At 47.6% G+C, this 24,132-nt stretch overlaps 1 long non-coding RNA gene across 1 annotated transcript in view; it reads left to right on the top strand.

Annotated features, from left to right (window-relative positions):
* Positions 1 to 16,218: 16,218 nt before the first annotated feature.
* LOC116158361 (uncharacterized) overlaps positions 16,219 to 24,132 on the top strand; it is a 41,081-nt gene continuing 33,167 nt past the window's right edge. The window contains exon 1 of the long non-coding RNA XR_010384716.1: positions 16,219 to 16,274. This is a non-coding gene — a long non-coding RNA (uncharacterized LOC116158361). The remainder of the gene's footprint in view (positions 16,275 to 24,132) is intronic.

The raw sequence follows: 24,132 nt of genomic DNA, 5'->3' as shown, positions 1-24,132 counted from the left end.
CTTCTCACCCTCCCTTCTGCTCCTCCCCAGCACAGTGTGACCCAGGGAAGCAGACGGTGTGTGCCCTGGTCTTGAGAAGCAGACACACCAACATGTAGAGAAGGAGAGACTTAGTCAAAGAATACAAACCCCCAAGCACCCTTGACCACTTAAATCCACCCATCTCCCAGAGCACGTTAGTGGTAAATCATGGCGGCCACGTGGAGACGGGAGGATGGAAGGGTCCGCAGTCTTCAGAGGGCCTGGGGACACTGACCACAGCAGCTGCTTGGGAATGCTGGTCAGGCTGTCCCTCAGCGTGCCCTTCAGTCAGGATCAGAGCAACAAGACCGGGGTCCCTGGTCTGTGCTGCCTGGCATTCCAGCCTGGGTGGTGGATCCAAGTATGGGTGTGCAGGGGCTGTAGCTCCTTAGCCAGAGGCACCTCCTTGCTGGACCTCAGTCTCCCGCCCTGGGACCATGTAATCTGGAACAACCTCCAGGGTACACGTGGCACAGGCGTTTGCTCCATACTCCTGGTTGGCTCAGTGCATTTGAAAATGTGTTCCGGTTGGCTCCTGGGAATAGCCATTTCAAACCTCTTAACTCTGTGCCTGCTGTTCCCTTCTGCCTCCTTTCCTGACACAGACCCAGGGAATCTCTGTCCTTCACTTTGCTGCTCTTCCAGACTTGCACCCCGGACTCCTTTTGTCTCTCCCACCCCTCCTCTGTACTTGTTTTATTTGCAGAGCCCCAGTTGTTTGGGCTAATTGGAAAAGATATTTGAATGGAGGTAAGTCTCTGGTGAAAGAAAAGCCACGGTTAGAGGATGTTTTGTTCAAAAACAGTCTCGTTCCTGTAAAGCATGCACAGTACCTCTACCTGCTTAGCTCCAAATAGCTCCAAATATAGGTCATGCCTGTTGGATTGGTGGCTTCTAAACTGGCCTCCCTGGCACCCCAGGTCTCTGCAGAGGTGCTGGAGGAGCCAGCACCGGCTGTGAAGGAGGGATAAGGTCAGAGGACATCGGAGCTTGCCCACACAAGGGTCTCACAGCCCATCTTGACCTAAAAGAACTCCCTTTTCTTCTGCTGTGATTAAGACCTAAAAATATTTTTTCCCTGTCTAAAAAACAAAACAAAACAGAACAAAGTTAAACACCAGCTGCTTCAATAGGTAAATATTCTAACTCACTGTTGATTTCCATTCAGCCTTTGCTAAAGGGCTTGAAAAAGATTCCCTAAGATGTCTGAACATGCCACCTGCATTTTTGTTTAATCTGTTTGTTTTGTTAGCAGACCTTTCCTTCACAGCTTGCATGAAGACCAACCAACCAGCCCAGCCCTGTGTGATTTAATACACATTTGCAGAACTGGGGGATTCAAAGGTAATGACATTTCCTATAGTCAGTCTTTTTCCCAAGTGGAAGTTCAATATCACCAACCAGCCAACATTCTGTTATGGCATGCCCCTGTCCTCACTGTGCCCGCCCGGATCTAGTAGGGATGTTAAGAAGCCACCTGAACACAGCAAGGGTTGTGGGGGAGACAGTCTCTCATTGATCAGGAAACCTGGACTGTTGCCTACTGGAAAGCAAGGTTGATAAATCCATGTGGTTTGGACAGACTCCTCCTCACCCCTCCTACTCCAATAATTCCCACAGCAAAAGGCCAAGCAACATTTGATAGAGAGAGAGGAAAAGTGGCCACACTGTTGACCTCAGAGGAAACCCAGGAGTCAGCAGTGAGAGCTAATCACCGCCTTCTTGTCACCATTTCCAATAAAAACGGTGGCAGAGTTACTGCCTCATAACCACAGATTCATCTAGACCAGGGCTTCTCAAACTTTAAGGTGCACGCTCATCCCCAGGGCATCTTGTTAGTGGGGAATTCTGACTCAGCAGGTGTCAGGTGGGGTCCAAGGTCTGCATTTCTAACAAGCTCCCAGGTGCTACTGCTGCTGGTTTGTGGGTCCTACTTAAAAGTCAGGGTCCAGCTGACATAAAATGCTTGTATAGACTGTATCAAAGACGAAAGGTCTCCCTCACCCAGGGTAAGCTCAGATTCCAAACACTATGTAGGGGGAACTGAGAAGGGGGTTCCTCTGCCCTTTGCCCTCTTTTTTTTCTCCAGCCTTAGAACACCTGCTTCCCAGTAACCAATGAGAAATGAAGTCAGTGATTCCTTCCTGTGCAGTTATACACTTTAACTCATACCGAAATTCTTGACTGCATTCCTCACTCTGGAAAAGATTCTAATTTGACAGTGGAGGGTGAGATAAACCCTGTTATCAAATTGTATTTCCTGGATCTGTCTAAACAAATTCCCTTAAAACCTGCTAAGGAAACGGTTCTGCTGTTTCCCCGGTAATCTAGGTAGAGTTGATGTCATTCAAAACCCAGAGATCAGCGAAGGCCACTTCCGCCCATTTCTTTTAGGTGCCTCAAAGGAGAACTCCACACTTTAGAGATGTTTTCTCTATAAGAAGTTAAAGAGACAGTGCCTGTGAGCCAACCAAGTTAAGGGTCTACCATTTCACGTTGGGTAAAGAAATTGGAGGTTACAGAGGGCTGCCGTGTGCTAAGCTTTAAAGACACTAGCTGTTGATCACTTCTTGCACTAAGCACACAAAGCTTCTTATTTCTTACTGAATTAAACATAAACCTTTCCAACTTTGCAGCCACCATTACCCACCATACCTACCCAACTTTCTTAATATCGCTCTAACTTATTTATCCAATCAGTGTACAAAAAGGAGCGTTGATGAGTTGAAAAATTTTTTAAACCATGTAGATATAATTATGCAACAAGAGCAACCTAAATGCCATGAAAACAACAGGAAATAAAAGCTAAGTCTCTAGGCCCTTAGGAGACTTTTACTCCCAAATACACCAATTTCTTTCTACTCCAAAGTTGTCTAGGAAAATCTAAACCATAGTCAGCTGTCTTGCAAAAATCTAAATTGGTATCAATGCTCAAAAAGGAGACAGGAAGAAATGCAAGACAGGATTAACTTAAACCCTCCCTTTCATCAAGAAAACCTTCCATGCGTGCTCTCCTGATGAGGGTGGGGTCAATGGCACTGTGTATTTGCCCGTGTTATTTGCTTTCTTTTCTGGCCAAATGGTATTTCTCTCTCTTCTGAATGCAGATCCCTTATTAAAACCTCAAATATTACTACTCCCCTAGATCACCTATATTCCTGTCATAATGCTCTCCACTGCAACTCATGTATAGATGGTTTGCAAAAAAAAAAAAAGTCCACAATTCTGAGGAAAATTTTGTTCTGCTTTTTTCCTCTCTTCATTGCCCAGTTTCTTCACATCGTTGATGTCTTGTACTGCAGGTGTTTGTGTATACCACTGCAAATCTGCTTGGAGATTGGCTCCACATCATCTCTTAACAAAAAAATAAAAGAAGGGAAGTTGGAGTTGAGGGAAAGCAGGAGGAGACGGTGCGGAAAGAACCATCGTGGCCTCTTGCAAGAGGTGCTGTGGGGCAGGAAGGAAAGCTGTGCCAGCAGAGACCTGGACCCTGTCCACGCTCAGTGTCCTCACCTGTCACACCAGGCTTTGCACCAGTCTTCAGAGTCCTGGTTCACATCACAGAGCCTGGCCCACAGAAGAGGCTCCAGGTTCTGACAAGTAGATTTAGCCAAATCCAGTCACTGAATGGTCAGCCTTCAACGATTGTGGCCCTGGCGGGTCCCAGAGCTGGCCCTCCCTGTCTCTGGGAGGTGTGGAAGAGGAGAGAGTGATGCAAGGCCCACTGGGAGGCCCCCCTCCCATGGCTCTGCTTGGCGAGCTGCCCCCGGATTCTCCTGGGTACGGTCTGACTTAGCAAGCTCCCAGGAAAGCCTGGAAGAGATCTGAAGCAAGGATTGTAAAAATAGAGCCCAGGCTGTTAGCTGCAGTGATTACAGAGGAATTGTTTCAATCCATCGAAGACCAGGCTTTTCACGCCTCAGACTAATGCTCAGGCTTGTGTGGAAAAAGGAGAGCCCTGCCTTTGTTCCCATCTGCGGCTAGAGCCCAGGGGCAAGGGCGGGGCTGTGAGGACCCTCGAACTGACGCCCATCCCCTGGGTCACAGCATTGACCTGGCTGACTTGGCAACGTACCCCAAGGTGAGGTTCGGGAAGGAGGGGGTCTCAACGCCAGGAAGGTCAAGTCTGACAGCCTCAAAAACTCTTGCCGGGCCTTCTACTCCTGGAGCAGTTTGAGGGCAGGGCAGGATGGGAAGGAGGCTCTTTTAGGAGATGGGGCTTGGTTCTGGGTAAAGAGGCACCATCCGGCTTGAGCTGTGCAGGCTCCCAGAGAAGGAAGAGACACAGAGGTCTTGGGTCACTGCAAACTGGAAAGGGGGGGTTATCGAAATCGCAAACAGCTACCGGCTGTCTTGCTCTGTGACCTTGGGAAAGCTGGTCACCATTCTGAGCCCCTGAGATTTCTCCCGAAGGGAAAAGGGGAATGGAGATGGGTCATATGATTGCCAGGAGCCCGCTGGTACTCTGCGAGGTGCCAGCAGTCGGCATGGTGGGTAGGTGCCCAGGAGACGTGCTGACTCCTAGCACGCAGATGCGCACGCACGCCAACCGACGTCCACACGTGCACGCACGGTCACACTACACGCATGCTACGCGCTTCCACCCTGGAGAAGCTCAGCCAGCAGAGGTCAGCCCTGACCTCACAGCTCAGAAAAAGGCGCTTGGGTGGAGGCGGACCGGAATGCCGGGAGGCTGCCCAGCCCAGCAGCGGTAAGGCAGCTAATGCTTCTTCCTGCTGCTCGCTAGTGGACACTGGGTCTGCTCCCTCCTGAGGGCACTAAGAAAGGAACCCAGAGGGAACATCCTGCCCAGGAAAGGATGACCCATTTCTCTTTCCCTCGGGGGCAGCCAAGCTCAGTGCTTGAGAGCTTGGGTGCTGGGGTCAGGCTCTGGGACCCCTTATTCCAACCCTTGAGCCTCATTTATACCCCTTTATTGTAAAATACGGGGAACTAAAGGTACCGACCTTAGAGGGTTAAGTGTGATGATGCAGGTAATTGTTTGCCACAATCTGGAAAATAGTCCGTGTTCAGTAAATGCTGGTTTTTGGAATTCCTGAGCTCTGAAGCAATGGTGCCCAAGGACATCAAAAAGAGTCCTTAAATAAATCCAGGATACCTTTGAGTCGGGGGCAAAGGTGCTGGCCTCCAGGAGGCCAGTGCCCTGAGGCCTTGGGAAAGGAAAGGAAAGGGGCTTATGCATGAAAGTGCCCCAGTTCTGCCGCCCTCCAGCTGTCTAGTCCATCCTGTCAACGTGTGGTCCACTGGGAGAGTCTCGGGCTGCAGATAAAAGAGGAAGGGAGGGGATTCTAAATCCTTCAAGGGCCTGTCCTTGACTGTAACGATGTAGAGGTTCCATAGTTTGTGGCCTGAACTCGAATTTCAGCTCTATAATTTCTGCCTTGCGTGACTTTGAGAGATGGAGCTAATCACTCCTAACTTTGGAATTACTCTGAGGATTAAAGGAGGTGATACCCATATAGCTCCTGGGAAGCGTTTGCTAAACATTAGTTTCCTTTTGTTTGAAGGGTAGCTCTAAGAAATCTTTGTCTCTTTCTCTGTCACACCTTTTATCATCCTTGGTTTCACCTCTGTACCAATGGCTGGGCTTCTAAAGCAAAGGCCCTTCGAGCCCTGCTCTACCCAGAGACGCGCGCGCACGCACGCACGCACGCACGCGCGTGTACGCACACACATGCGCGCGCGCACACACCCGCGCACCCCCCCCCTTTAAAAAGCAGATTTACTTCTCATAACTATACTGCTCCAGCAGGAATGAAGTTTTCAGTTATTGTGATGAGAGTTGTGAACTTAACCCCACTGTCCCACCTTGTCCTTTTCTCCTAGCACTCCCAGCTCTTCCACTGTATCCAGAGGCTTTCTGCACAGCGCTTGGACTGCAAAAGGATGAGTCACTGAGGCTGCTGCTCTGCAGATCTCCTGTGTTGTCTCAGCTCGGTGTCCCTGGAAAATATCAATGGCTTGCCAGAGTCACAGGTATGCCTTCTGGATGAAAGATGGGTTTCAAACCCCAGGAATTTCAGATATTTGAACTTCTTGGTTCACATGCACTATGCAGAAACCTACCTCTAATTCCTATTTGAGGGAATAACCAGCCACAGTCACTCAAATCAATGCACACACAGCCCTGCTTGACTCAGCCAACGTCCATCCATCCATTACTCACTCAGCACTCAGTGGAGCAGCTGCTGTTGCCAACTGAGCCCTGTCAGTTTTGTCCTGCCTCCTCTCCAGCCCATGGCTACTGCCAAGCCCAGAGCATCACCATCTCTTATTGGTGACAACAGACTTTTAACAGACTAACAACAGACTCTTAGGCTTTGCACAGTCTCGTGTTGCCTTCTGCTTCAGCCTCATCTCCAGGGCCTCCATTCATGTATACTGTGTTTCAGTGAAAGTAAACTTCTTGTAGCTCCCTGTTTTGTCTGTCTGGAACACCCACCCATCTGGTCTCCCTACCTTTCTTCCACCTGCTTGGGAACTAGAATTTCCTGAAATACCCACCGCAAAACTCACCTCTTTTAGGAACCTCCCTTGACAGAATGAGTCATACCTTCCTGCAGGCTGTTGTTGTACCTTTATTAGATTATAGTGTAAACAAATCCTGTCTGCATCATCTTCCCCACCTGACTCTGAGGCCAGAAACTCTGCCTTAGTCATCTTTGTGGACACTGGCCCTGGCCCTGAGGAAGGGCTCTGCTATAGACGGAATGTTTGCCTCCCCTCCATTCATATGTTGATTCCTAATCCCCAGGGCACATGCAGCCCTGGTATTGGGTGGTGATGGTATTGGGAGGTGGGGTCTTTGGGAGGTGATTAGGTCATGAAGGTGGAGCCCTCATGAATGGGATTCGTGTCCTTGTAAAAGAGAGCCCCCCCACCCCCAAGCTCCCTAGCCTTTCTGCCATGTGAGGACACAGGGAAAATACAGCCATGTATGAACCAGGAACTGGGCCCTCAACAGACACAGACTCTGCCAGTGCTTTGATCTCTGAGGTCCCAGCCTCCAGAACTGTGAGAAAGTAAATTTCTGTTGTTTATAAGTCACTCAGTCTGTGATCTTTTGTTACAGGAGCCCAGAAGGGCTAAGAGAGGCTCAATAAAGTTTTGTGGCATGTATCAGTTATGTAATGCTGCATAACAAATCACCCCAAAACTTAGGAACCTGAAACAGCCACCATCATTTATTATCTCTTACGGTTTGTGACCAGGAATTTAAAAGTGGCTCAGCTGAGTGGTTCTGACTTGGGGTCTTTTGAGAAGTTGCAGCCAAGGTTTCTACCTTGACCACAGTCGTCTAGAGCCTTGACTGGGGCTGGAGGCTCCACTCCTAAGGTGATTCATGTGGCTGCTGGTTGGGGACTGCCTACGGGTAGGAAGTCTCAGGTCATGTCCAGGAGGTAACATTGCCAGATAAATACATGACACTCCATTACATTTGAATTTCAGAAAAATGAAAAAATTTTTACTGTACCTGTGTCCCAAATTACATTTTTATTTGATCAGTCTGGCTACCCTAATATAAAGGCCTCTCTGTAAGACAGCTCAGGAGTCCTCACAATATGGAGGCAGGCTTTACCCAGAATGCTCCCAAGGCAGAAGCTGCAATCCCTTTTGTGACCTAGGTTCAAAAGTCACACATGGTCACTTTCCCCTTAATCTGCTGGTCATGTAGGCCAGCCCTGACTCAGTATGAGAAGGGACAACATAAGAGCGTGAATACCAGGAGGTGAGGTGCAGCAGGGCAGTCTTGGAGGCTGACTGCCACAAGGAATAAACTCCCCAGTAGCTGAATTCCATTCCTAGTATCTCTGGTTATTCTCAGGATGCCAGTTGAAACATCCAGTTCCCCATTTTTAAAGTGGGAAGCACAGCCACTTCTGCTGGGTACTGCTTCTTAGACAGATCCTTGAAGATACCAACCAGCCACCGTCAAATGCCAGCTTTCATGGAAGGAGGCTGAAGCTTGAGTAGTCTAAAACCCAAGTGGATAATCTAAAAACACTCAGCTACTCATATTGAAATTGTAAATTCAAATGCACACAGTGTCTTTCTCTGTTCCTCTATCCCTGTATATTCCGCACTCATCCCAGCCCCTTCCCCCTCTACTATCAAAAGCCACCAAAATGCATCTCAAAGTATTCAGGTAGCAGGATGGTCCTCACCGATCCTCTGGAATTGAGTTCACCTCTGCTGCAGACTTAACGGTAAGACTCACCCTTGACCCCACCTCAGGCACTTGCACCTGCCGTTCCTTCTGCCTGGAAAACTCTCCCCTCAGAGAGCCTTGCTCCTTCTTCTTATTCAGGTCACTGCCCAGATGTCACCTCCTCGGGGAAGCCTTTCCTGACTAGCCTACCGCATACAATCCCTCACCAACCCCCCAGATCTGGTCAATTTCTGTCCTTTTGTTTTGTTTCTTCATAGCCCCTGCAACTATAGGCAGTCTTCTTTTTCATCTGTTTACTTGTGCATGTCTGTCTCCTCCACTTAGAATGTAAGCTCCAGATGGATTATTTTATCCTAGACTTCCCCCCCTAGTTCTTTCATTAATTCACCCATTCACTGAACATATATATATAGTGTCCCAGGCCCTGTTTTTTTTATCTGAATAGACAAGGTCCCATCCACAATCCTTTTCAAGACAGGTCTCTCTCTGTAGACTTCGTCACTGTTGTTTTGGGTCTGTGCTCTGCTGTGGGACATCACCCTTAACATTTCTGAAAACCCATCTACCTAGCTGAGAGAGCTTACCAGGAACTACCTTAATTCTTTCAGAATTTCATATCCACATTCTGGGTTTGATCTTACCTTGAGGTCATGTATTAATTTGATCATCTTTTCCTCACTCAAGAGGCTAGAGGTGACAGAGTTTTTATTCAAATCAGATCTCTATGTTCCCTCTAAAATTGGCCTGCAAACTGGCCAGTTCTCTTTTGAGTCTTATTTCTTTCTTGTGGTAACTTATCACATATAGCTAGTAAGAGCCAGCTGACACTTTCAACATTCTGCCTGGAGATCCTCCTGGACATGCCCAAAACTTCATTTGGCACATTTTCATCTTCCACGTTAGCACAGACAACTGGACATTGGCTAAGGCAGGATGACCTTGGCTGGAACAACTTGCTACATACCAGCTATGTTTTATTATCCAATAGGCTAGCCAAGGCATGTTCTCATGGCAATCAGAGACCCCCCGAAAAAAAAAAAAAGAAGAACTTGAGATCATTTTTAAGTGGCTCACAGCAGCAATTTGTCATTACCTCTCGTAGCTGTGTGGACCAACTGGAACCATCAGGGCAGCTCTCACTTGGGTTTTCTCATACATTTGCAGTCGGATGGTGGCTGAGCTGGAGTCATCTGAAGACTCGACTGGGCTATATGTCCAGGATGGCTTACTTACTCGTGTTCAGAGACTCGGCTAGGATGACTGGAAGGGTGGGGCCTGCTAAGCTTCTCTCCCTATGGCTCACTTAGGCTTCCTCACAGCAGAGCAGCCTTAGAAGAGTTTGAGTTCTTACATGGTTGATAGCTTCTCCTAGAGTGAGCATTCAAAGAGCTATATGTTACTGTAAAATTTTTCAAAATATACTTATTACACTATTGCTTCTTCATTGGATTTCTCTTGTGGCAAGACATTGGCCGTGGGTGGGGTTACATTTACCATCAAAAACAGAGGAGCAGCAATTACATGGTGAGCACCAAGGCAGCTGAGAGGGTTGGGGTAATCTCAGAGTTGCTTGTGTCTTCTTTGCTTGACGAATATGGAGTTCTGAAGTGGGGGCCTCTTCTTGTCAGAATTTCTGGGATCTGTTGGACCTGCCAGACCTGCCATCCTCATATGACATCAGAACATTTGATGCCTTGCTTCTTCATCTGATATCAGAACAAATCCACTGGCCTCCCATCTTAAAACCAACGATGACATAATATTCCTGTCTTAGTTGGAGTTTCCCTGAAAGCAGAACCTGCTATAAGGACTTGGGAGCATGTCGTTTGTTTGGGAGGTGACCCCAGGAGGCAGAAGGGAGAGAGTCGGGGGAATGATATAGGAGAGGAGGAAAAGCCAATAAAGGGGATGTTAAGGAGCGAGGTACCACTGTGTGCAACTGGGGCTTATTGCTAAGAGTCATAAAAAACACCTCCTAGAACTATCCAACCAAAGGATGGACACTTATCCAGTCAGGCATTTACCCCCCAGCTTCTTGATGGTTTGGGGGCTACTCCATAGGGGTTATCCATGCATTCAAGCTCAAGCAGAGAGTTTGAGCCTGGCCTTGGAGAAGACTTGGGGCAGAAAACTGAGGGACTTAAGCTGTTGCAAGATGCTGTCAGCTCAAGTGAGCTGAGCCTCCGCAGACCTGTCCTCTGTAACTGGCTGGAGAGGTAGGTGAGCAGATGTCACTAGGGTCACTGGAAGCACCTGGTGCAGCTTCTACCAGCCGGCTTGTGTGGTGGTGGTGGTGGTGGTGGTGGTGGTGTTGTTTTCCTATTCAGAGGCAAAAGTCTTCATCTTCGTTCCTATTCTTGTAGCTTACCTGTGGCCATTTAGCCAGCTCATCGCTGTAGTCTGAGGACAGAGCCAGGACATTCCCATCCTGATTCTGCTGGTTCACACTTGCCTTCCCTCTTAAAAGAGATAAGTGTGTAGGGTTTAACTTTTATTTACCTTGAGGGACATTACTGCTCCAGAAAGCTTTTTACTTCTGCATTGCGTTCGTCTCAGAGAAGGGTACATGATGAACAAGGAGTCCAAAGGACTGTCCCCACATACCCCAGGTCATGAGATTGAAACTGGTTTGCTCAGGGGTGTCTCAGCTGGCATCTGGGTCCTCTTTAGTCCCTGAGGAAAGGGGAAACTGCTTTGGAACTGCCTTCCCATCTCCTCCAGGCCAGTTCCATGGCCAGAGGAGGTGTGGAACCCGCTCCCAGACTTCTCCTGATTCTGGGGAGTTTCTGTTCTCCTGGACCTGCTGCCTCATAGCTTCCGGCTTCCTGGGATGTTTTACAGCACATCAACCCCAGTAAGAAATTCGAGCTTGTCTTTCTTTCCAACAACAAACAGTTGTTCACAGCCAGCTTGTGTAAATTTGGTGAATTGCACTAACGACTGAAGGAGGGCAGATCTCAAGAAGGGCGGGGGTCTCACCCCACTTTATGCAGAATTCAGACATCTCACTGCTTCCTTCTCTTTCCGCTCCCATCTTTTATCACCTTAACTTTTAAGAATGCCCTGGGAACTCCAAAAACTTTCTCCTTCGATTATGTATCTCTCCTTGCAGAAAACTTGTCTACTATGCACTCAGAACTTTAAGGAGCCTTTAAAATGTTACTCTGTATCCTTACGAAGGTTTTTGTTTTGTTTTGCCTTGGTTTGCTTGCTTGTTTGTTTTGAAGACAGATGTAGTTCCCTACTTGGGAGGTTTGGTGCCAGCTACCAAGATAATCATACTCTACCCATTTCATTAGTGATGTTCAACCAACATGTTACTTGTAATTCTGTACCAGCTGCTGGGATTAGCCCACTCTCTCCACTTTGTTTCAGGCTTATTTGCCAGCGATCCCTCCGTCCACCTCCGCCTGGCCATGGGAGGTCATCCATACAAGTCCCACCTTGGGTGTGACCCAGAGGACATGGCTGTGGTACTAGTGCAAGCAATGGACACCATTCATTAACTAATTATGAGAATTACCTGAAGGATGCTAAGGTGGCTCAGGGAATCCAAGTAGCAGGGAAAGCCCTACTGGAAGGCTGGGCTCACAGCCGCAAGGAGCCCATGCCGTGTAAGCATGGAGTTTCAAAACTCTCTCTTTCAGTGACTATCATTGATGTGACTCTGCTCAAAAAACTACCAGTCCATGTTTGTATATGTTCCAAATTTCAAATTTCCGGGACAGAGAATGTCATTGTCTCAGCTTTGCAAAGCATCCACCTGTGAGTGTTTGAATGATAGTTAAAAGAAGAGGAAACTGAAGGCACACGGTAGAGACGTGGCACAAGTCCACACGTGACGTCAAAGCAGGTGAGCAGAGGAGTGGGCTGAGTTTTTGACCCAGGAAGCCCTCCTGAGAAGGTCTGCTGCAACCATCCGTCAGTAGTCTCCATCACACTCACACGGGGTCAGCCCTCGGTTCTGATATCACCGCCCATAGAAGCCCAGGTCTTCAAGCCTGCTTGACGTTGGTTGGTGTTAATTGTTAAACAGAGCATAAGCCAGGGGAAGGGTATAGCTCAAGTGGTAGAGCACATGCTTAGCATACACAAGGTCCTGGGTTCAATCCTCACTACCTCCTCCAAAAATAATATAAGAAAACCTAATTATTTCCCCACAAAAAATAAATTAATTAAAAAAACCAGTATAATATATGGTCTCTGGGGAAATTCTAGCTTTAAGGCTTTCAGGCTTGAGAAGCAGATTTCAACTTTTCTGCCACTGCCAGGTGGGCCATGGTACAGCTTTTTGGGTCATAGTTCAAGGCACTCGTCTTCTTTATCCTCCTTGTGCTGCTGGCCTGGTTCCTGGCCCTTTCTTGATATGTTCTCCCCAGCGCCTCAGACATCACCTTTCCACCTGCCACATCTCTGATTTTCCACGACTCCTCTTCCTCTAGCCATTGGTGCAGGTGGTCACCCTGTTTGTGTTCTCCGCTGTCTCTTCTTGTCTCAGGGCTAGAAAGACGTTTTGTGTGGAAGTCTGGGAGTGAGTTCCAGAGTCAGCTTAAGCTCTGTGCATGCTTATACTATATAGTTCTAAATGTTTCCAAGGATGAAACCTAGATGTCTGTTTCTCTAGACTTTTGCATTGCTGTGGATTCTTTTAAATTTTAGTATCAGCCTTTGTGGTTAAAATTAGTTGTTTGATAAAAAATATTTCTGTTTTTAGTGGCAGGGGTAGGGGACTGGATGGAGTAAGAACAGAAAAACCTTCAGATTCTCAATTCATCAAATCAGTGAATCCAGCCTGAGCCATTTAGATGTTGCAATTCTGACCCGTCTGCCACCTGCTGCAGAACACCCTAACTTCTGGCTGAACGTACGATGTGTGAGTAGTGTTTTTTTATAAACATTTTTTAATGAGTTATAGTCATTTTACAATGTTATGTCAAATTCCAGTGTAGAGCACGATTTCCCAGTTATACATAAACTTACGTACATTCATTGTCACGTTCTCTTTCGCTGTGAGCCACCACAAGATCCTGTATATATTTCCCTTTGCTACACAGTACAGTCTTGTTTATCTGTTATACATTTTGAAATCCCAGTCCCTTCCTACCCTTCCATCCCCCTGGCAACCACAAGTTTGTATTCTATGTCTATGAGTCTGTTTCTGTTTTTTTTTTGTTTTTTTTTTAGATTTCGCATATGAGCAATCTCATATGATATTTTTCTTTCTCTTTCTGGCTTAACTTCACTTAGAATGACATTCTCCAGTAACATCCATGTTGCTGCAAATGGCATTGTGTTGTCAGTTTTTATGGCTGTATAGTATTCCATTGTGTAACTATACCACATCTTCTTTATCCAGTCATCTGTTGATAGACATTTAGGCTATTTCCATGTTTTAGCTATTGTAAATAGTGCTGCTATGAACATTGGGGTGCAGGTGTCATTTTGCAGTAAGGTTCCTTCTGGATATACACCCAGGAGTGGGATTCCTGGGTCTTACGGTAAGTCTATTCCTAGTCTTTTGAGGAATCTCCATACTGTTTTCCACAGTGGCTGCACCAAACTGCATTCCCACCAGCAGAGTAGGAGGATTCCCTTTTCTCCACAGCCTCTCCAGCATTCGTCATTTGTGGACTTTTGAATGATGGCCATTCTGACTAGTGTGAGGTAATATCTCATCATAGTTTTGATTTGCATTTCTCTGGTAATTAGTGATACTGAGCATATTTTCATGTGCCTATTGATCATTTGTATTTCTTCCTTGGAGAATTGCTTGTTTAGGACTTCTGCCCATTTTTGGATTAGGTTGTTTGTTTTTTTTCTTATTAAGTCGTGTGAGCTGCTTATATATTCTGGAGATCAAGCCTTTGTCAGTTTCACTTGCAAAAATTTTCTCCCATTCTGTGGGTTGTTTTGTGAGTAATATTTATTGGTGGCACTAATCAGTCATTTTCCCTATGAGAGACACACTGTTGAGCTCTGTGCCTAGCGTATTTACTTGGGATGCCATAGCCAATTACCACAAATGTGATTTAAAACAACAGAATTTTGTTCTCTCGTAGTCCAGAAGGCCAGAAGTTCAAAATCAAGGTGTCAGCAGGGTCACACTCCCTCTGAAGGCTCTAGGGGGATCCTTCTTTGATTCCTCTGGTTTCCGACGGCTCTTGGTTTTCCTTTGCTTGTGGCAGTCTGACTCCAGCCTCTGCCTCTGTCTTCACATGGTCCCCTCTGCATCATTCTGTCTTCTCCTCTTCTGAGAATATCAGTCATTGGCTGTAGGGTCCACCTTAATCCAATATGTTTCACCTTTTGTTTTCTTTTTCATAATAGGTTATTATAAGATATTGACTATAGTTCTCTGTGCTGTACTGTAGGACCTTGTTGTTTATCTGTTTAATATATAGTAGTTAGTATCTGCAAATCCCAAACTCCTAATTTATCCCTTCCCCCTCCTTACCCCTTTGGTAACCATCAGTTTGTTTTCCATGTCTGTGAGTCTGTTTCTGTTTTGTAAATAAGTTCATTTATGTCGTTTTTTAAGATTCCACATATAAGTAATATCCTACGACATTTGTCTTTCTCTGTCTGACTTACTTCACTTAGTATGATAATCTCTTAAGTCCATCCATTTGCTGCAAATGTCATTATTTCATTCTTTTGTGTGCCTGAGTAGTATTCCATTGTATATATATTTACCACAACTTCTTTATCCAGTCATTTGTCGATGGACATTTAGGTTGCTTCCATGTCTTGGCTCCTGTAAATAGTGCTGCTTTAAACATTGGGGTGCGTGTATCTTTTTGAAATAGAGTTTATCCTGATATATGCCCAGGAGTGGTGGTGCTGTATCATATGGTAACTCTATTTTCAGTTTTTAAAGGAATCTCTATACTATTTTCCATATCGGCTGCAGCAAACTGCATTCCCACCAGCAGTGTAGGGGGGCTCCCTTTTCTCCACACCCTCTCCAGCATTTATTGTTGTGTACTTTTGAATGATGGCCATTGTGACTGGTGTGAGGTGATAACTCATGGTAGTTTCGATTTGCGTTTCTCTGATAATCAGCGATGTGAAGCATCTTTACATGTGCCTCTTGGCCATCTGTATATCTTCATTGGAGAAATGTCTATTTAGGTCTTCTGCCCCAATATGTTTCATCTTGATAGTTAATTGTCTCTGCAAAGACCCTATTTCCAAATAAGGTTCCATTCTGAGGTTCCCAGTGGACATGAATTTGGGGGGAACAGTATTCAACTCACTACACATGGGATCATTATGAATCATAATTTCCCTTTCATCAGTGGGAAAGCTGAGGCCCGGGAGGGGAAGCACTGCTTGCCCTGGCATCAGCTGCCCACGGGCAGTGCTGGGCTGTAGACTCAGCTCAGTCCGATGCATTCCATGCATTTTCTGCTATGCCATTTTCCTTCTAGAAACCCAGTCTGCAAACTCAAGCCTAGAAAGTAGTGGCACCAGTGGTCACCTACCCATTGGCCTCAGACTAATACACCTCAGGCAGAAGGTCAGAGTAGGGCTGTAAAAAAAAAAAAAGAGTTTGTTTTTCATTTCAGATATGGTATTGGTTCTAACAGAATGAGGAAGTCATCGGTGTTTTGTAAATGGACGCAGTCGTGCCACGTACTGCAATTCTAAACCAGGACAAGACCATCCCACCAACACACAAAGCTGGGAGTACAGGAGACCTCTTTCCTCCAGGATCCCAGCTCTCACTGACCAGGTGACCTTAAGCAGGCTACTCTTCTGTGCTTCTGTAACAAAAGGGCCTAGCATTGGAAAAATGCCTTCCTTGCTGGGGTTTTTCAAATGTATACAACACACTCCTATGGTTACAGGAAAGTGCCCTTGCCCATGTATGTTAATATTTGCTGAAGTGTGGGTAGGGTAGAACCAAGAATGTGCTTACTGTTGACTTTTCACCCCTAAGTTAATAGTTAACGTTGTCTCCTTGTTTGACTCTGTTGCGTGTTAGCTTTGGTCAGAAAGAAACATTTTGAAACACCAAACAGAATGGCTGTAGACGTTTGCCTTTCTTCACCTTTACTAGGTACGGTTTATTTCTGTTAATTTTAGTTCAGGGGAGCTTTTGAAAAATAATGCTATTTCCAAAATAAAGGGTGCCACTATGCTATTTACCATCTCGGAACTGATGTTAAGCCTTCAACATAGAAGAGTTTTCTTTCTATGCTTGTGATGTTATTAAGGGTTAGAGACATCTCTTGCAGCAATCTAGAAAACTATTCTTCGTAGGTAGCTCAGAAAAGTCAAGGTCTTTGGCAGCGCTGCGTCCTGGGAACACCGTGAACTTCGGGGTCACACATGTCTTGGTTCAAATTCAAGTTCCGTGACCCACTATTCATATAACCTTGGGGTAGGTCACGTAACCACTGAATCTCAGTCTCATCTGTGTGCATCTCAAAATAGTTACTTTATAAAATTATTGGGACTTTTAAAGGAGCATATGCAAGAACCTGGCACATCGTAGGAGCTCAGTAAATGTTACTCACCCTCCTGCCTCCTTTAGTCAGCTTTTCTGTTGGGTCAAGAGCTGCCATTTTGACAATGTGGTTAGGACTTCATGATTGAATTCCTGTCTCTCCCAAGTCTACTCGTGAAATGGAAAAAAAAGGTTGATCTATTTTGCTCATTCCGATTAGGCCTCCGGGCAGCATCCTGGAGAAAACCCAAGTTGCGTGGAATGTTTCTTTCCCATTCAGGAAAGGGTTCACGTCCAAATCTCTTAAGTTTAATCCGCCGCCTGCCGTACCTATTGTGCTCCCGAAACGAAAGGAACACAGCAAAACTGGCAGCCAAGCACTGGAGGGAGTTGTGTCGTGGTGGCAGCAAGCAACTGTCACCTGCTCTGGTGCCCAGCCCAGATGGAGTGTTCACTGTTCAGCGCGGTGGGCACGTGTCCCGCTGGCCCTGCACGGAAGCGGCAGGTGCCCGTGGACAGATCCCGCACCAGGACCTGGGCTGCTAGGGAGGCTGGCTTAGAAGGGGTCAGACTGGGGAGGGGGGGCTGTTGTGGGGCGAGGTGCTGGGGTGAGGGTCACTGGGTGCAGAATCCCAGGTGGTGGTACGGGGCAGCAGGGTGGACCAGATCTCCTTGGCAGGCTGGCCCAGCCCCAGTGGCAAACATGTGACAAGCCTCAGTGGGCCTCTCTCATGTGCTGGTCCTGTGCCTCTGGCCGGAGGGGTGATGAGACACTAGAAACAGCCCCTCTATTTAGGTTCCCGTGTAGCGCAGAGGCCCGCCGGGGAACGTTCAGTGAGGCGCCTCCGGGCAGGGGCCTCTCTTGTCCATGGGAGGAGGACAGCACAGTTGACAGCAGGGCCTCTGGATTCAGTTCCTGCCAGGGCCACTTGCTACTTGTGTGACCAGGGCAGGTTATCTGACCTCACAGAGCCATCTGTAAAATGGGCATGAAAATAGTACCTACCTCGTGGGGCTGTTAGAGGATTAGAAGAGTATCTTTAAAGTGCTTGGCACATCGTAAGCCCTTTGCTGTTAAGTTGCTTATAATCCTCAGGGAGTCCACTTTCGTGTTAGGCTGAGACAGGGACCACGCTTTCCCGTCTGAAACTCAAGGCGTTGAATGTGTAAGCAGAGCCTTTAGGATTTATGCACATATACTCGTGAGGAGTCTTACAGACAGTGGGAACATTAAAGCTCGTTTTTATTTAACAGATCGCCTTTCACAGACAGAATCCAAGGGTTTGATGTTAGCACAGGCTCTGTTGTGCCACTGATTCTTTCTAACAAAGGTCTAAGGGGCCTTTCCCATCTCGGGGAGAGCTGGAAGCATCCCCAAGTCTTCCGTGTACTTCCCTAGTCATAAGTAAGAGTAGTGTAAGGAAGAGCTGCATGTGATGAGTCTCGGGAACAAAGCTGGAGGACTCAGTGCTGCGGAGAGAGCCGGCTTGAGCGGAGACCGGTGCCTCCCGGGCCAGCTCTCCCAGCTTCCCGGCTGATCAGCTTTCTGTTCCTGCCGTCCCCTGCTTCCACCCTGCCCATCCCGACCCCACACCAGCACGGAACACGCCTGAGCACATGTATGTGTAAGGATGTGGGCACACACACACATGCACACACGCGTACGCCGGAGTTATCTTTCTAAGCTCTCCTGGCTCTGAGAAAATGACATTGTTTCTGCCTAGATTTAAACAGCCCTCCAGTAATATATCCACTGAGGCCCTGAGGTCTATAAACCAAGCTGTGTGTATCTCCTACACAGCACTGGTCCATTACCTGCACGTTCCGACCTTATCAACATGTCTTCATTTCCAGCCCAACACCCTGGAGGCAGAATTTGACCCCCAGACTCCTCAGGACACTGCCTGCAGTCACCCTCTGACTCCATACGGGGAACCCGACCAAACTGGTTCCAGCCACTGGGTCTTCACCCAGGGTAGACGGCCGGGCCGCCCTGAGCACCTGTCCAGGTGAGGAGGCGTCATGCCGCCCTTCTGCTGCTGCAGCCTTCCTTGAGTTTAGAGGAAAATTCAACCATTTTCCTCTAAACTCACTTATAAACAGCGCTTCCCCAGACCAGAGGAGCGTCACGTGGTGTGCAGTGACGGGGGTATGCACTGTTCTAGTTGTGACACCGTGCGGAGGTCCCATAAGCATCTGGGTTTTGATTTCTCCCTCCACATTTTAAGTGTCCTATAAAGTTGTATGGGAGGAAACACTAAATTTTTAGGGGATCCAGTCCTTTTGTGCCCTTTCTGTTCCTAGATCTGTTCCTTTTCCACCCAGCCCCCCACACCATCCTCTTTGTATCAGAAACAATATCTTCATTGTCAGTTCCTCTGGCTACTTATTTCTGGCTACCAATTCCACTCTGATAGGTTTATACGAGCAGTTAAAGAAGGACAGTACGAGGACTATAGGATCCTTAGGAGCAGGACTGTGCTTCCCCCCAGCCCCCCAGGTCCCTCGCCCACTGCCTGGTTGAGTGAATGAATGAGCAGATGATTGAATGGCATGATGGGGTTGTTTAGTACTGGGAAGATGTCCCATGCTCATCAGACCAAAGACGCCGTCTGGTAATGTGACTGCAGGATCCTACCCAGATTAGCTTCATAGCAGAGACTGGCAGAGATGATGTGTCACAGAAATGCCCCCACTCCTGCCCTGCTCATTCTGACCCACGCCACGTTCTCCCCCAGCCGGGACTCTTCCCAGAGTCTACCATCGTGGCACCCAGATGCTCCAGTTGGAACGCGAGGGTTTCCTTCAGCATCTCTGTCCCCCTTATCCACCATCATTGGGTCCTGGTGGTCCCACGCACCGGAACTTTTCTCTCTCTTGACTGCTACCCCTATTTTTAGCCATCATCATCTCTTGCCTCATTTGCTATACAATTCTAGACCTCCCTACCCCTCTCCCAATTTGTTCAACCAGAGTAAATCATTTTGTAGTGAAAGCAGGTCATGCCACTTCCTTGCTTCAGATCCTTCAGTGACTTCCCACTACACTTAGAGCAAAATAGGACTCAAAATAAAAATTTGAGAACAAAATCAAAGCTCCTTAGTACAATGTCTAAGAGTGATGTGTAAGTGCAATAAACAGAGCAATAATTACATAACTGTTGAAACACAAGAGAAGGTTACCTCTCAGTTACATAACAGTCCGAGATGAATGGTCCCAGTCAGCAGGCAGCTGTCCCCCAGGATTTAGGAACCAGAGTTCCTTCTGTCTTGCAACTTCACCATCTGCTTCTAGCTGGAAGAATGAGCTAGAGGGTTAGGGAGAGGGTAGACCTGCTTCTGAAAAGTCTTGGCAGAGAAAAGACACGCATCATTTTGATTTGTAGTCCAGTGGCCACGCCTCAATGCAAGGGGCTTGGGAACACAGTGGTGTCCTGACTGGACAGAGTATGAACACGTCTATACTCTGGAAGGGACAGCGTAATTTCTGGTGGGAGCTGGCCATCTCTACAACACTTGGCACACAGAGCCATGTACCATCTGGTCTGCATTTTCTACTTCATTTGAGGCCACCGGCACACCTCATGCTCAGTGGCCACTCTTCCTTCCTCACTGGATCCCAGTCTTCAGACCCCTCAAAGCGTGCCCGCCATGACGCCCGCCTTTCAATTTCACGAGCACACCAACCTCTTCCTGCCTCAGGATCTCCTGCAGGGTTCTCCTCTTCCTTCCACTCCCACCCTTCTGATGTTTCTGGGCACTGTCTAACAGTTCCTGCAGGTTCAGAGAGGCACTCCTGACCCCTCCACATACACACTCAGATCTGCCTGTTTTGCTGTCTCAGGGGCCATAGTCTGTTTTTTTCTTAACACGCCTACAACGAAAACTTTTTTCGTGTGGAGCTTTGTGAGTGAGTGTTTTCTCCTCCCAGACTGCGTGAGAGCAAGAACCCATTAGATTCATCTGTCACTGGGTTATGCTGAGGTTAGACCCCAGACCCAGATCAGCACCGTAACCATTTGTTCAATGAACAGATGTATGAATGAATGAATAAACGCCTTGTTTTCAGAATGATGAAATTGGATTAATTAAGGTCAGGAGACAGAGTAATCTTGTACTTGTTTAGCATGTGTTGTAGGCCATCACAGCGAAAACCTGTACACCCACGATCTAATTTCCTCCTCAGGCCAGCGCTTCAGGACAAGTATGTTCAGCCACTCTCTATGAGGAGTCTGAAGTCCACAGTTCCTAAGCTTTCTGCTCCAGTTCAAACAGCAGAAAGTGGCGAAGGCAGGGTTCACGCCCACAGCACCAGTTCCAAAAGCCCAGGGCTCCCTAGGGCTGCAGAGATTGTGTCCTGAAAGAAAATGTGACCAAGCAGGAAGTTCAGATCAAGCAGAGTGCTTTATGGCCAAGCTCTTAGCCCACTCCCCGCCCTCCCATCTGGACTTCCTTCCTTTCTGTGTAGGCAGCTGCTGTGGAGTGAGGGTTTTTTTTTTTTTTTTCCTTTTTTCTTCTTTTTATATTTAAATCTATTCTGGCCAAATTTAAGTATTTCTATATTCCCACCCATTTCAGCCACAAAGATTCTCCCAGCCCCGTCTTTCATGTTCCAGAAAGTCCACATTCTAACTGGACCTTTTGCTGTGAGGCGGGTCCATGCAGAAAAGCAAGTGATGAATAAACACAGGCTTACTCACTGAGGCCTGCGGGCTGCGAGGCCAAGCAAATCCGACTCTCCGCCAGGATTTCCCTGGGGCCCTACCGGCTGAGGGCCAGAAAAATATTACCAAACCCAAAAAGGGAGAAAGAAAGACCTGCGGCATAAAAGCAGTGTTTTAGCCCCTGTCACCTGTGGGCAACTTCTGGTCAAGGTTCTTCAGCCATAGTTGGTAGAGGTCACTATAGAGATTGAGAGTCTTCTCATCCTTTTTCCCTTTTAGTCAATTAAGAAGCTAGAATTGGAGCCTTGCAATGAAATGCCAGCCTCAAGAATGCATGGTATCTTCCCTTAGGAAAGACAACTGAAAATCAGAGATTTGATGCTTCTGCTGGTATCTAGCAATGATGAGTCAACTGCATTCTACAGGTAGTGTCTGAACGCACAGGTATGGAGACACGGGGACAAGTTTTGTACTCAAGGAGTCATGCTTCTGTGACTCTACCCCGTAGACCAACCATCGTGGCTTGTGGTATATCTCAGAAGGCATTCAGTAGCCCATGAATATTGAGTGCCCTGTGGTGGGCCCAACACTTTTCTAGGTGCTGGAATTTGATGCTGTTTCCCAGAAATCAGAGTCAATGGTCTGGATACAATACGTCTCAAGAGTCTCTGGCCCATACAGAAGAGGGATGTGTGGGACTCATGAGCTTGGCCCTGTTACACGAGCAGACTGTGGTCACAGTGGGACGGGGTACTATCGACTGACCATGACCCAGAAAAGCTGTATGCGTGGGCTGTAAGTCAAATGTCTGATCACCCTCGTTGGCCCAAATTCCCTTAACTTCCTCTCCCGTAACCTGCCTGATGAGGCATTTGAAAGGATGGAATTGCAAAGACACGGGTGTGCCCAGACCACAAGTGGGCAGAGCCTGTAACAGGCCCTGGGAAATTTCACTCTGCTTTTCTACTGTGAAATACGGTTAGCAACTAGATTCAATAGAGTCCAGAAAAGAAAAGGAGGGCACATTCAAATGGAGAAAGTGAGGAGGGTGTACGAAAATGGCTTTTGAGGCTGTGGACAGGGTTAGGAAGCCAACACAGGCCGGTGCAGTCACACCTGGGGCTAGTGACTGTGGGAGCCTTTGTGGGAGACTGTGGGAGGTGGCCCAGGGAGGGGTGATGACCTGCACAAGGGCTGTGGCCCCCGGAAGAAGTGCGGCCCTCCCACGCACATCCCTCTCATCCTCCAGGACCTCCTCCAGCAACACCCAACAGAAAGCAGGAGCGACAGAGACCCTGCTACAGTCCGTTGGGACTGGCCCGCCGAGAAGGGCAGTGGAGATGGTCCAGCACAGTCGCTGATAACCAGCACTGCCACGGAACACATTTGCATTGCTTGAGTCCTTGCAGTGTGCTGGGCACTGCCCGAGGCACCAGGAAATGCATTCTCTCATTTTACTCTCAGATCAAATAGTCAAGTCCCACACGCCTCTCCTCGCAGCTCAGAAATAAGGATCAGATCTTAAAACTCTTGGAGCTCCAGAAGCAAAGACAGTGTTATGTCCCTGGGAGGCAGGAGTAAATATTCTTGTACGGCTATTTGAAAAGGAAAGAAGCCTGTGAACAGAATATGGGATGCGGGGGATGCTGTTAGCCACGTAGGTCTCCCTCTGTCACCAGCACAACCCTGGCCTGGAGTCCTGGATTCTGGGCTCCAGTTCTGCCCCTGACAAATTAGACAACCTTATGTCAATTATCTCCCCGACTCTGTGAATTTATGTGACCCCAGCTCCCTGCCCACCTAAAGGAATGCTCGGTTCCCAGCAATTCAGTTCTGTTGATGCAGAGCGAATGGAAATTATTTTCACTTCCCAGTTTAGAGTTTCTAAACTGATCACACTGTCACAAGAACAAAATTAGTCAAAGCCCAAGTGAGCCATTAAATTAACATCCCATGAACTTACACTCCTTACTTGATTCATAAGACAGTTGAAAACGTTAAACTCCATTCTTGGGGAGGAGTAATGAAGGAGGGCTTGTCTGAAACTTCCTAGGTTGCTTTCTGGAGTCATCAGACTGACTGATGTATCCCAGTGTTTTTAGCACATCGCTCCTTTTGCCGACCCTGTTATCAGGCTTAGTAATTTGCGGTGGAGGTGAAGGTGACTTCCTGTAACTGGAATTCTATGCTTAGAATTAGGTTAACCAGTTAGAACGAGGTTGCCGCTGGCACTGGGTCTTTGAAGCAGTAAAAGGCTGGAACTCAAATTCAGGGAAAGAGAGCTCACATGCTGCCAGGGGTTGCCAGCCTTGCGGTTCTCGCACTCTGTGTTAAGCGACCAGAATCATATCCCTTCACCCAGAGGCTTGTTCTCACGGGCAGTGGATGCCACATGTACCGGGCTCACCAGGTGATGAGTCACAAGCCAGACTGGGAGTTAGGAGTCCAGAGCTTTGCTGCTGATCTGCTGTTTATCTAGCACATGGGATGGGGAAAGTCACTTCTGGTTTCAAAACCTGTGAATGTTCCCTGTGGTTCTTCCGTGCAAGTCTAGCATCCTATCTGACTTGGCCGACCTTGCTCAGCGCCCCCTTCCTCAGCTGCCGGGCTCTGTGCTGGGCATGGCCCTCAGAGCCCTCCCTGGCTCTGCTCAGCGCCTTAGGTGCCCACCATGCAAGCTGTGCATCTTAGGATTTCTCCCCTTCTTGCTCCGCTTTGAGTCTTGTCTCTGGCAGAGGCTGCATCTTCTTGGTGGGTCTAGCTCACATCTGGGCTCTGGCAACACCTCCACCTTTGTTCCTCCAG

This window comes from Camelus dromedarius, chromosome 17 (assembly GCF_036321535.1).
Source record: "Camelus dromedarius isolate mCamDro1 chromosome 17, mCamDro1.pat, whole genome shotgun sequence".
NCBI classification, from domain to species: domain Eukaryota; kingdom Metazoa; phylum Chordata; class Mammalia; order Artiodactyla; family Camelidae; genus Camelus; species Camelus dromedarius.
This window is presented reverse-complemented; position numbering and strand designations above follow the sequence as displayed.